The 11,345-nt window shown below is 39.7% G+C and overlaps 2 long non-coding RNA genes across 3 annotated transcripts in view; one reads left to right on the forward strand and one right to left on the reverse strand.

The window, feature by feature from the left end:
- Positions 1–631, reverse strand: part of LOC105864086 (uncharacterized) — a 42,987-nt gene extending 42,356 nt beyond the window's left edge. The window contains exon 1 of the long non-coding RNA XR_012915997.1: positions 420–631. This is a non-coding gene — a long non-coding RNA (uncharacterized LOC105864086). The remainder of the gene's footprint in view (positions 1–419) is intronic.
- Positions 632–2,624: 1,993 nt separating this feature from the next.
- LOC105864087 (uncharacterized) overlaps positions 2,625–11,345 on the forward strand; it is a 33,226-nt gene continuing 24,505 nt past the window's right edge. Inside the window, exons 1-4 of one of the 2 annotated variants that reach the window (XR_012916042.1) lie at positions 2,625–2,782; positions 2,945–3,032; positions 5,453–5,586; positions 11,214–11,335. This is a non-coding gene — a long non-coding RNA (uncharacterized LOC105864087). The remainder of the gene's footprint in view (positions 2,783–2,944; positions 3,033–5,452; positions 5,587–11,213; positions 11,336–11,345) is intronic. The other variant, XR_012916041.1, reaches the window with a different exon arrangement.

The raw sequence follows: 11,345 nt of genomic DNA on the forward strand, positions 1-11,345 counted from the left end.
ATTGACAGCTTTCAAGAAAATGAGGACCTCAATCCTATGTATGAAAGGCATTGAATGAATATTGCCAACAACCTGAATGAGCTTGGATGAAGCCCCTGAGACCCAGATGAGAACTGTAGCCCTGGCTGACACCTTTATTTCAGCCTTGTGACACCTGAGCAGAGGATCCGGCTAAGCCATGCCAGACTCCTGATCCACTGGAACTGGGAGCTGTTAATTTAAGCCATTAAGTTTGTATTATTTTGTTATTCAGCAATAGAAACGAATACAATACAAATACATACCAATATGACAGATGTCACATAATTAAAAAAAAAAAATACATACCAAAACGAATACAATGTGATCTCCTTGGATGACCTTAGCTTGTCTGGGAAGAGGACCTGTATAAAGCAATGGGCTACTAAAAGCAAACTTACCTGTTTGAATATTTTGCTGAAGAACTGGCTCTCTGCCCAAGAAGGTAGACGGTAATTCTCTTTCTTTCCTCTTTCTGTTTCACCCCATGAATAACAGGACCTTCTTCCAGAACCCAGCACTCAGATCAGCACTGTTATTTCTGTGTTCATTAGCGTTCCTCTGTCAAAAGAAGCACTCTTTTATAGGAGTTCAGTAGATTTTTACAGCCTGGCCGGAGAACTTAACTGCCACGATGTGATGATTAATTTCTTGTGTTAACTTGATGGGATCAAGGGGTCCCCGGATATTTGGCTAAACATCAATTCTGGGTGTGTCCCTGCATGAGATTAGCATTTGAATCAGCAGAGTAAAAAGCAGATTGCCCTCCCCAATGTAAGTAGGCATCAGCCAATCTGTTGAGGGCCTGAACGGGACAAAAAGACAGAGGAAGGATGAATTTGCTGTCTCTGACTCCTTGAATCAGGACAGCAGTCTTCTCCTGTGTTCAGATAGAAAATTCTACCATTGCCTTCCCGTGTTTCTCAGGCCTTAAAAATTGGACTGAACTACACCACTGGCTTTTCTGGGTCTCCAGCTCACAGACAGAAAATGATGGTGAGACTTCTTAGCCTCCATAATTGTATGAGCCAATTCTTCATAATAAATCTTAGGCCAGGCACGGTGGCTCAGGCCTGTAATCCTAGCACTCTGGGAGGCCGTGGTGGGCAAATCACTCAAAGTCAGGAGTTTGAAACCAGCCTGAGGAAGAGTGAGACCCCCATCTCTACTAAAAATAGAAAGAAATTAGCTGGACAACTAAAAATATATAGAAAAAATTAGCCGGGCATGGTGACACGTACCTGTAGTCCCAGCTACTCAGGAGTCTGAGGCAGTAGGATTGCTTGAGCCCAGGAGTTTGAGGTTGCTGTGAGCTAGGTTGATGCCACGTGCCGGGGCAACAGAGTGAGACTCCAAGTAAAAAAAAAAAAAAAAAAAGCCAGGCGCGGCACTCTAGCCTGGGCAACAGAGTGAGACTCCAAGTAAAAAAAAAAAAAAAAAGCCAGGCGTGGTGGCTCACGCCTGTAATCCTAGCTCTCTGGGAGGCCGAGGCGGGCGGATTGCTCCAGGTCAGGAGTTCGAAACCAGCCTGAGCAAGAGCGAGACCCCGTCTCTAGTATAAATAGGAAGAAATTAATTGGCCAAGTAATACATACAGAAAAAATTAGCCGGGCATGGTGGCACATGCCTGTAGTCCCAGCTACTCGGGAGGCTGAGGCAGGAGGATTGCTTGAGCCCAGGAGTTGGAGGTTGCTGTGAGCTAGGCTGACGCCACGGCACTCACTCTAGCCAGGGCAACAGAGTGAGACTCTGTCTCAAAAAAAAAAAAAAAAAAAAAAAAAAAAAAAAAAAATATATATATATATATATATATATATATATATATATCTTCTTCTAGCTTTACCTCTACCTCTTTCTGTATCTGTCCATCTATTTTTCTATCTATAATATCTACCTACCTACCTATCCCCCCATTGGTTCTGTTTCTCTGAAGACCCCTAACTAAAACAGAATTTGGTACTGAAAGTGATTCCTAGAGGAACAGAATGTTAAACTCATGTGTTTTCTGAACTGTTTCTGGGATTTCTGGAATTGGCTCTCTAATCTGATTAGATTTTAAGATGCTAATGACTATTTCCAGTACTAAAGTATCTTAGACTATTTGGGCTGCTATAATAGAATACCATAGACTGGGTGATTTATAAACAAAAAAAAAAACAGAAGAGGAAGAATTAAGTTCTAGTTCACTCTAACACTTACCAACTGTTGGAACTTTTGGGAAGTTGGACCACCATTCTGGGTTTAAGATTCCTTATCTATAAAACAGGGAAAATCAGTCCTCAGCTTACCCTATGTTGCAATACTTTTGTGAGATAACAGAAGTGAATGACAGCTTTGTGTATTATAAAGTGCTCTACGTTTGTGAGATGGTTATTGAGAGCGAGAGATCTGGAAATAGGGAAGGTAGGAAGGAATCAAGGCAAAGCTAACAGAAATTTGGGATGGAAAAGGAAAAAAGAAATGCAGGGAAAGAAAAGGAGAAAGAACTAGGGTATTTTTAAAAAGATAACTGAGGCTGTGAGAGAAGTGCCACCAGTGGGGACAACTGGGGGAGGGGCTGCAGGGCGGCTGGGTCACGTTGCCGGGGGAGCCATTTCGGTAGCGCACGGCGGCCGGGCGGTTTCATTGGCCTGCTGTAGGTTAGTGGAAGACCTAAGATGGCGGCGTTTGCGTACAAGTGTTGCATGCTTCCCTGGGGTGGCCAGGCGGCCAAAGGATGAATCTACTAACGAAAGTCCAGAAACTCGTTAGTTTTTGTGTTGTGGTGAGTGCTAACCTTCAAGTCGGCTAGAGGAGTGGCAGTTGGCCGGGCTACACAGTTCGGGATGGCGTAGCCTGCCTGGGGGTGGGAGGAGGGGGAGGGGGGAGGGGGGAAGGCTGGGAGGAACTGACCTGTATTTCGTTTTTCTCTTTCCCGTCTCTTCAGAATATCGGAGAATGATTTCTTAGCCTCCGGATCACCTTACCGCTACGGTACCTTACACAAAGAGGTTGAGGAAGCTAGCTCCTAGGAGGTATATCTGAGTCGTTCTCTTGTTTTCCCTTGTCTAAATGACTATTCCTTTGCTCTGCCATTCAGGTCCAAACTTTTGTAGTTTTGATAAACTAACCCGTTTGTAACGTATTCATTATGAACTAGATTAAAAATATTTTTTATACCCTTTGTATCTACTCCAAATGTGGACTTTTGGGCTTAACATTTATTAATATAATTAACATTTGTTAATATAATGCTTAACATTTGTTTTTGAAATATCTCAGAATTGTGTGTGTGCGTGTACGGGTAATATTTGGGGGACTTGCCACATTATGTAGATTGCTAAGTTGATTATTCAGTAAGAAAACAGCTAGATTTCCTGTATTCAGATCTTTCGGTGAAAATAAATTTATGTTAAGCATAATGCGCTCACTATATGGGAGGCCAGTGAAGAATGACATTTAATCTGTTGTTAAATGCTTATGTGGTTAAAATTTTTTCACTTAAGAAGTGCCCATATTTCACTCATGTATTCCTGGGGAAAGTATGAATTTCTGCAAACTTTTAGGAAAGTAAGCTGGCAATATTTAGGGAAATAAAAAATACAGTTATCACTTGACCACATACTGGGACCCAATAGTCTGACTTTTAATAATCCATCCTGCAGAAATAAAAGTACCAGTAAATAAGAACATATTACCAAGGATATTTGTGAAGCTTTGTTCTTGTGATAAGTAACTGGAAACAACCTGTGTATCCATCAGTAGAATATTTGAATAAATTAGGTACATTGATATTATGGAATATTTTGACTCTTGACCCAGAGGATGCTATGAGCAATTGTTATGTGAGAAAAGTAAGTTACAGAATAGTATGATTCTGTTTTTTATGGTGGTCAGGGGGTGATGAGGAATGTAAGATTAACTTTTCTTTATCTTTTCAGTGGGACTTTATGTATTATGAAATACTTAAGTCATATATAAACATATAAACACTTATAATACAGTGAACCTCTGTACTCACCACCCAACATAAAAAATCAGGCATACCATTTCAGTTGCAGTTCTCTGTATACCCATCCCTGATTGCATCTCTCTTCCCTCATCTCCAGAGGTAACCATTATTTTAAAGTTAGTGATTATTTTTAACATGCATTTCTTAAACTTTTGTGACATATGAACTTCTAGCATGGGTTATTTTTTGTAAATGTTGAAGATGAATTTAAATAAAAAAGTCAATGAGAAAAAAAAACCTTAAGTGTCTGACTGTTAATCTGGATTACTCTAACAGAGGCCAATAGAAATTTCCACTTTGTTAGTGGAACAACCCTGTGGACATAAAGCATTGGTAATTCTAAACTTTCAACCCTTAGGAGAAGGCAGAACACTTGAGGAAATCTACATAAAGAATAAAACATTTTCCCTTTTTTGCACTGTTTGAAATTGCGTTGGTGTTCATTTTGTATATATATATATTATTTTTTATGAAAGCAGTGTTTGATACCATTTAATTTTTACTAGCTTTTTAATTGATTAGTGATTGGTTCATTTGCAGGAACTGTCTTTGACTATTCTTTTTTTTTTTTTTTTTTTTTGAGACAGAGTCTCGCTTTGTTGCCTAGGCTAGAGTGAGTGCCATGGCGTCAGCCTAGCTCACAGCAACCTCAATCTCCTGGCTCAAGCAATCCTTCTGCCTCAGCCTCCCGAGTAGCTGGGACTACAGGCATGCGCCACCATGCCCAGCTAATTTTTTATATATATATATATTAGTTGGCCAATTAATTTCTTTCTATTTTTATAGTAGAGACGGGGTCTCGCTCTTGTTCAGGCTGGTTTCGAACTCCTGACCTCGAGCAATCCGCCCGCCTCGGCCTCCCAGAGTGCTAGGATTATAGGCGTGAGCCACCACGCCCGGCCTCTTTTTTTTTTTTTTTACACCTACATGCTAACAAAGTGACTATTCTTACCTTAGTGTTCAAGGGTGCATATTGTTAAGAGAATATGTTATAGAGAAAACTTAACAAGCTAGACTTAGATTTTGTCATTACAGATAATTATTTGCAGGATGTAAAAGATTTATTTATATGGAGTTACATTAAATAAAATATTTTATAAAGATTTAAGAGGCTACTAATTTGTAGACCAGACCCATTCCTCAAAATGTGTTTATAAATATTATTCCTATTTTCCCATTGACTCTCTTTGTAAAATTAAGAGATAGAGTTCTTTTATTAAAATCTTTTTTTTTTTTTTAGATAGTCTCACTCTGTTGCCTGGGCTAGAGTACCCTAGCGTCAACCTAGTTTACAGCAACCTCAAACTCCTGGGCTCAAGCAATCCTTCTGCCTTAGCCTCCTGAGTAACTGGGACTACAAGCATATGCCACCATGCCCGGCTAATTTTTTTCTCTATATATTTTTAGTTGTCCAGCTAATTTGTGTCTATATTTTTTTAGTAGAGATGGAGTCTGAGTATTGCTCTTGCTCAGGCTGGTCTCCGAACTCCTGAGCTCAAAGGATCCACCCACCTCGCCTCCCAGAGTGCTAGGATTACAGGTGTGAGAGCCACCACACCGGCCTTAAAAATCTTAAGGTATAATAAAATTATACTTGTGAAGTATATCTTTGGATAACATTTAAAAACAAACTGATACTTTTCAGATAATTGTCAACCTAACTTTTTAAAAAGAAAGATAATTTCAGTTCTTCTTTCCCAATGTGTATACTTTTTGTTTCCTTTTCTTGTCCTGTTGCATTAACTGGGGCATCCAGTATAATACTAAAAAGGAGTAGTGAGAAGAGATACCCTTTCCTTGTTCCTAATTTTAGTGGGAAAGTGTTTAGTTTTTCACCTTTAGGTATGATGTTTGTGGTAAGTTTTTTGTGGTTTTTTTTTTTTTTGAGACAGAGTCTGGCTTTGTTGTCCAGGCTAGAGTGAGTGCCATGGCGCCAGCCTAGCTCACAGCAACCTCAGACTCCTGGGCGATCCTCCTGCCTCAGCCTCCCGAGTAGCTGGGACTACAGGCATGCACCACCATGCCAGGCTAATTTTTTCTATATATATTAGTTGGCCAATTAATTTATTTCTATTTTTATAGTAGAGATGGGATCTTGCTCTTGCTCAGGCTGGTTTCGAACTCCTGACCTGGAGCAATCCTCCCGCCTTGGCCTCCCAGAGTGCTAGGATTACAGGCGTGAGCCACCGGGCCTCTTTGTTTAGTGATTTGCTGGGGCTTTCAGTGATGATTTTTCAGTGATTTTTTTCAGTATTTTTAACTGCACTGTGCATCCATCCTCTGATGTTCCTGTTTGGAGGGAACAGCTTTGGGCATAAGCATACTCACTGTGGAATGACCAGTTTTAGCAGGGCTATGTTTCACAGTGTCTTTTCCTAATTTCTCTGTTAAACTGTCTGCCTCTGTTGCTGTCACACCTAACCAGTAGTTTGCACTAATTTCAGACTGATTGCTTTGTTGGTTTTGACCAACATAAATTGCTCCACTGTGGTCCCAATAAATTGGGCCCTTTTGCAGAGATCATTGCATTTGAGTCCAATCTTAGAGGTTGGTTCAGACCCCAGGTAGGCTCTCTTTCTCTCAGACTCTGGTAAACTTCTAGCTGGTATTCCTTTAGCTTGTTGCTCTCAGGAAGTTACCTGTCTCCTCTTAATTGCTTACCAACAAAATCTCTATTGTTACTAGAAGCATCCTTTGGCTTTTATTTTCGCCTATTGTGTTCTAAATTAAGTCACTTTGTGCTACCTTCAGAGTGCTATTACCACCTGCCTCTGCCCTGGGGCAAAACCTCTGCACTGATGCTCTGAAACTGAGGGCAGGGCAAGTGGCTCACTTTTCTTACAGTGACACCTCTACTTTGTGAGCAGGGTGTCTGGCAGGGCTGGTAACCTCTGGTTTTCCTAAATGACTGTGTCACCCTCAGGTTAAGTCTTCTATTTTTGCTGTGTCTCAGAGAATGTCTCTTTCCACATTGTCCTTCTTCTGTCCCTTTCTCAGTAGTATTCCTTTATTACTTGCTATTGCTGTATGATATTTTTAGCCTCGTGGTTGGCAGGGGGTTTGCACCTTATCTATTGTTTTATTTATTTAGGTTTAATCTTAGGTACCATGTCCTTGGGTATCATGATTGTGTCTTACCCAGTACTCCTGCCCCTTTTGGACCAGATGTGTATTTTTGGACCAGATGTGTATTTTTTTGCCCTTCAGGGCTAGTTCCCCCCCCCTTCCATTACTCTAGGGTCCCAGAGTTTTTACTACTGTCCTGAGGCCCAAAGTGTTTGTTGCCCTTTCTCCCAGTGAATAAGGGTTTTGTTCTGTAGATGGGTATAGGATCTGAGCCATTTCTTTGACCCTGCACAACCTGCTTTTGTTCCCCTTCCCCAGGTATTTACCTTCCAATTATTTTCTCAGGACTCTCACCTCTCTTGTGTGTGATCTCTTGAATGGGTTAGTGGAGAAAGTCTCTGAATAATGAATAGACCCCTCAGTTTCTGTGCCCCTCCATAGGCTTCATCCTTCCCACCAGTTAACACTTGTTCTTGACAAATTGACAAACCACTTTATTTGGTCTCTTACTGATGTCTGATTGCATCTACTTTCACAGTTAAGCCAGTGGTTGTGTCTCTTTACTCCCTTCAGGCACCTCAATTCAGGTTTTGGCCATTTGGCTCCCACAAAACCTGGTGTATCTATGGAATTCAAGAAAAGGTGTGAACTTCTTGTTTCCCATCCTCTCCCCTTTTTCTGGGAGAGTGGAAATAATGTTCTTTCTAGCTTTCTACCTACCAAAAACAGATGATGTTTTTAGATCTAGCCTGGCACAATATCTTTCATTGTATTACTGTGTGAAGCCCATTGATATTAACTGTGATTCTTGATATTGTTAGATTTATAACTCTAATTTTAAAAAATACTGTTTAGTTTGGAATTGTTTTAAATTTACAGAAATAATTTCAGGATAGTTTAGAGAGTTCCCAAATTTCCCTAATGTTATCATCCTATATTTATCACAATGCCTGCATCCTAGCTAAGAAATTAACATTGGCACAATGTTATTAAGTAAACTATAAACTTTATTTGGATTTTGCCAGCTTTTTTCCTTTTTGTTTTCAGGATACAATCCAAAATATCATGTTGGACTTAGTCCTCATGGTTTCTTAGTCTTTCTGTTTTTCATGACCTTGAAAGATTTAAAGTATACTGGTCAGGTTTTTTTGTTGTTGTTGTTGTTGTTTTTTTGAGACAGAATCTCACTCTGTTGCCCTGACTAGAATGCCAGACTAGAGCGCCCTGTCCTCAGCCTAGCTCACAGCAACCTCAAAACTCCTGAGCTCAAGAGATCCTACTGCCTCAGCATGTGCCACCATGCCCGGCCAACTTTTTCTATGTATTTTTAGTTGGCCAATTAATTTATTTCTATTTTTAGTAGAGATGGGGTCTCACTCTTGCTCAGGCTGGTTTGGAACTCTTGACCTCGAGCAATCCCCCCCCCCCTCGGCCTCCCAGAGTGCTAGGATTACAGGCGTGAGCCACCACGCCCAGCCCCCATAGGTTTTCATATACTGTATTTTGCCTTTTAGTTCAATCCATGTTTTAATTTCCCTCGAGACTTTCTTTTTGACCTATGTGTTATTTGAAAGTTTTTTGTTTAGTATCCAATTATTTGGGAGGATTTTTCCAGACATCTTTCTGTTGTCGATTTGTATTTTAATTTTGTTGTGGTCTCAGAATGTACCATTTATTTTTTCTTTTTAATTCATTAAGGTTTATTTAGTAGACCAGGACATGATCTGCCTTTGCAAATGTTACATGTATAATTGAGAAGACTAATCATTCTGTTCTTCTATAATTAAGTGGTTTGACGGTTTCATGCAGGCTTTCCATATCTTTTCTGATTTTCTGATTGTTTTTATTCTAAGAGAGCAGTGTTGAACTTTCAAACTGATTTTACATTTGCCTACTTGTCTTTTCATATCTATCATTTATTGTCATGCATTTTGAAAACTTTCAAACTGATTTTGCATTTGCCTACTTGTCTTTTCATATGTATCATTTATTGTCTTTTGCATTTTGAAAACTTGTGGTTAGGTGCATACACATATAGTAGTATTATGTGTTCTTCTGGAAATCACTTTATCATTTCATAAGGTTTCTTTATCTTTTGATGACCTTTTTTGTTCTGATGTCTACTTTGTTTCATATTAATAAAGATTTTCAGCATATTTCTTTGGATAGTGTTTCTTGGTATATCTTTCTCCATCCTTTTAATCTTTTTGTCTGTATAGTTGGGGTGTGTGTATGTTTCACAGTAAATAGGTGAGTGGTTGGGTTTTTAGGTAAAGTAAGGAGGTAGGTAGGTTGGCTTGTGCTTTATCCCATATGAAAATGTTCATCATTTTTTTTCTGATGTTGTTTAGACCATTACAATATTTGAAAACCTTATTCAGATAAATTTTACATGTGTATAATTTACTTATTTTAAGTATACAATTAAACTATTTTTTCATAGCAGTTTATAGTTAATCTCTGTTCTCATCCTCAACCCCAGGCAATCACTGACCTACTTTTATCTCTGTGGCTTTGCCTTTTCTAGACCTTCTGTACAATCGAAATTACACACTATAGTCTTTTGTGTATAGGTTCTTTTACATGGGTTAATTATTTTGAGGTTCTTCCATATTATTATTAATATATATGTGAGTATTTTTATTTTATTTGTGTGAATAATATTCAGTTGTATCACTATATCACATTTTCTTCATTAAACACTTGATGAGACTTGGGTTTTGTCTGTGTTTAGCAATTTTGAATTGTGCTTCTGTGAACATTGATGTACAGATCTTTATACAGACGTGCTTTCATTTCTCTTATGTAGAGATTGTTGGATAATATGGTAATGTATATTTAACTTTTTAAGAAACTTCGAAACTATTTCCAAAGTGACTGTACTACATTATATTCCTATCACCAGTGTATGAGGGTTTGTGATTTTCCATGTATTTGTATTTGTTACTGTCTGTCTTTTATTAAAACCATTCTAGTGGAAGTAAAATTGTATCCCATTTTGGTTTCATTGCATTTCCTTTATGACTAGTGAAATGGGAATCTTTTCATGTTATTAGCCCTTCTTATATCTTTTTTGGTGAAATGTCTATTTAAATCTCTTGCCTGATTTTTTTTTCCCCCCAAGCCAAACTATCCAGCTTTATTAAAGATACTTCTCATAAACAATCATGGTATTGCAGGCAGGACATGGGCAGACAATTGTTAACAATATACAACAACTTTCTTTTCTTTTTTTTTTTTTTGAGACAGGGTCTCACTCTGTTGCCCAGGCTAGAGTGAGTGCGGTCAAGCCTAGCTCACAGCAACCTCAAACTCCTGGGCTCAAGCAATCCTCCTGCCTCAGCCTCCGGAGTAGCTGGGACTACAGGCATGTGCCACCATGCCCGGCTAATTTTTTTTTTTTTTTTTTTTTTTTCTTTGAGACAGAGTCTCGCTTTGTTGCCTGGGCTAGAGTGAGTGCCATGGCGTCAGCCTAGCTCACAGCAACCTCAAACTCCTGGGCTCAAGCAATCCTCCTGCCTCAGCCTCCCGAGTAGCTGGGACTACAGGCATGCACCACCATGCCCGGCTTATTTTTTCTATATATATTAGTTGGCCAATTAATTTCTTTCTATTTATAGTAGAGACGGGGTCTGGCTCTTGCTCAGGGTGGTTTCGAACTCCTGACCTTGAGCAATCCGCCCGCCTCGGCCTCCCAGAGTGCTAGGATTACAGGCGTGAGCCACCGTGCCCGGCCTAATTTTTTCCTCTCTATATATTAGTTGGCCAATTAATTTCTTTCTATTTATAGTAGAGACAGGGTCTTGCTCTTGCTCAGGGTGGTTTCGAACTCCTGACCTTGAGCAATCCGCCCGCCTCGGCCTCCCCGAGTGCTGGGATTACAGGCATGAGCCATGGCGCCCGGCCTACAACAACTTTCAAACTGTATTTCAGGCAGGGCATGCGCAGACAATTGTTAACAGTATACAACAACTTTCAAACTCCCTTCTTCAATGGTCTGCCAAAATCAGAAAGCCACTATAAAACCCAATGCAGTCTTCATTTGATGCTCTGAACAGGGAAAGTTTAGAGTGAGGGTTGACATTTCATATTTAACATGTTGTTTAACAACTTTTCACAAGCCGATTGTGACTTTCAGGAAATGAACTGAAAATGGCAGAATTTATCTGAAGATCCACAGTCTACAAATGGAACTGCTGCTCTTTTGAGGGATGCCATCTCAGCGGTGCCACTGGAAAGCCCAGATCACCTGACATACTGGTAAGCAATG

This window comes from Microcebus murinus, chromosome X (genome assembly GCF_040939455.1).
Source record: "Microcebus murinus isolate Inina chromosome X, M.murinus_Inina_mat1.0, whole genome shotgun sequence".
Classification (NCBI taxonomy): Eukaryota; Metazoa; Chordata; class Mammalia; order Primates; family Cheirogaleidae; genus Microcebus; species Microcebus murinus.